This window comes from Cyprinodon variegatus, unplaced genomic scaffold (genome assembly GCF_000732505.1).
Source record: "Cyprinodon variegatus isolate N-32 unplaced genomic scaffold, C_variegatus-1.0 Scaffold897, whole genome shotgun sequence".
NCBI lineage: Eukaryota > Metazoa > Chordata > Actinopteri > Cyprinodontiformes > Cyprinodontidae > Cyprinodon > Cyprinodon variegatus.
Window position 1 is genome coordinate 143,185 of NW_015151350.1, and position 978 is coordinate 144,162.

Consider the following 978-nt stretch of genomic DNA (forward strand, 5'->3'; position numbering starts at 1 on the left):
GGGAGAACATGCAAACTCCATGAAGAAAAACCCCGGGCCAGGAATAGAACCCGGAACCCTCTTGCTGCAAGGCAGCAGTGCTACCCACTGCAGTACTGAGCAGCCCATCTTATATCCAAATCATGTCTTTTTATTGATGAATAAATAAATGTTTCATGCACTTATTTCTTGGTACAATAATTTACTTCATCATAGATTTAAGTTTATGTATTTTATAAAACGATCAGACCCTCAGAATATACCAGGATTCACGTCACAATGATTGGGTTAAGACCCCTGCTGTGGTTTATATTAACGGGTTCAAATGTGGAGAAAGCAGATCCGCTAATGTCTGCAGTTCATGGTGCCGAACAGCTGGATATGAATAAGATCAATTACAACCAGGGTTGGTTACAAAAAAAGTAAAAAAAAAACAAGTTTGAAGAGGTTTTGCTTCCCATGCAGGAAGCTTTTTCAATTCAAAATTCCCCCTTTTCAGGGAAAATGCAGGTATGGGGCATTAAAGGGGAACACAGAAACCAAACGACCCCCATTCCAAAGGGGGGGACCCATTCGTCCGTTTCTATTTGCATGTTTTCTAAGCAAAATGGGTCCATTTTATAAGGCCTCAAACTATTTCTGACATTTTGAATTGAAAAAGCTTCCTGGATGGGAAGCGAAATGTTTTCAAACTTAGAAACAAAGTCCAGAGGATTGTTTCTTTCATTTTTTATTTTATTTTATTTTTTTTACTTTTTTGGAATGATTATGAGCTGGACGACTGAATCTTCACCAACCAGGGTTGTTATTTACAGAGCTATATGTGATGGTTCTGTTAGAGCCACCATGTTCTTTGGTGTGGCACAGGAGCTGATAAAGAAAGAACTAATGATGCGGGATTGATTCAAACAGGGGAGACGCCTCTTAAGTTAGAGAGGAAGAAACTTGAACTCTTTGGATAACAAAGGAAGCAGAGAAGAAGAAAAAGACATGGAACCA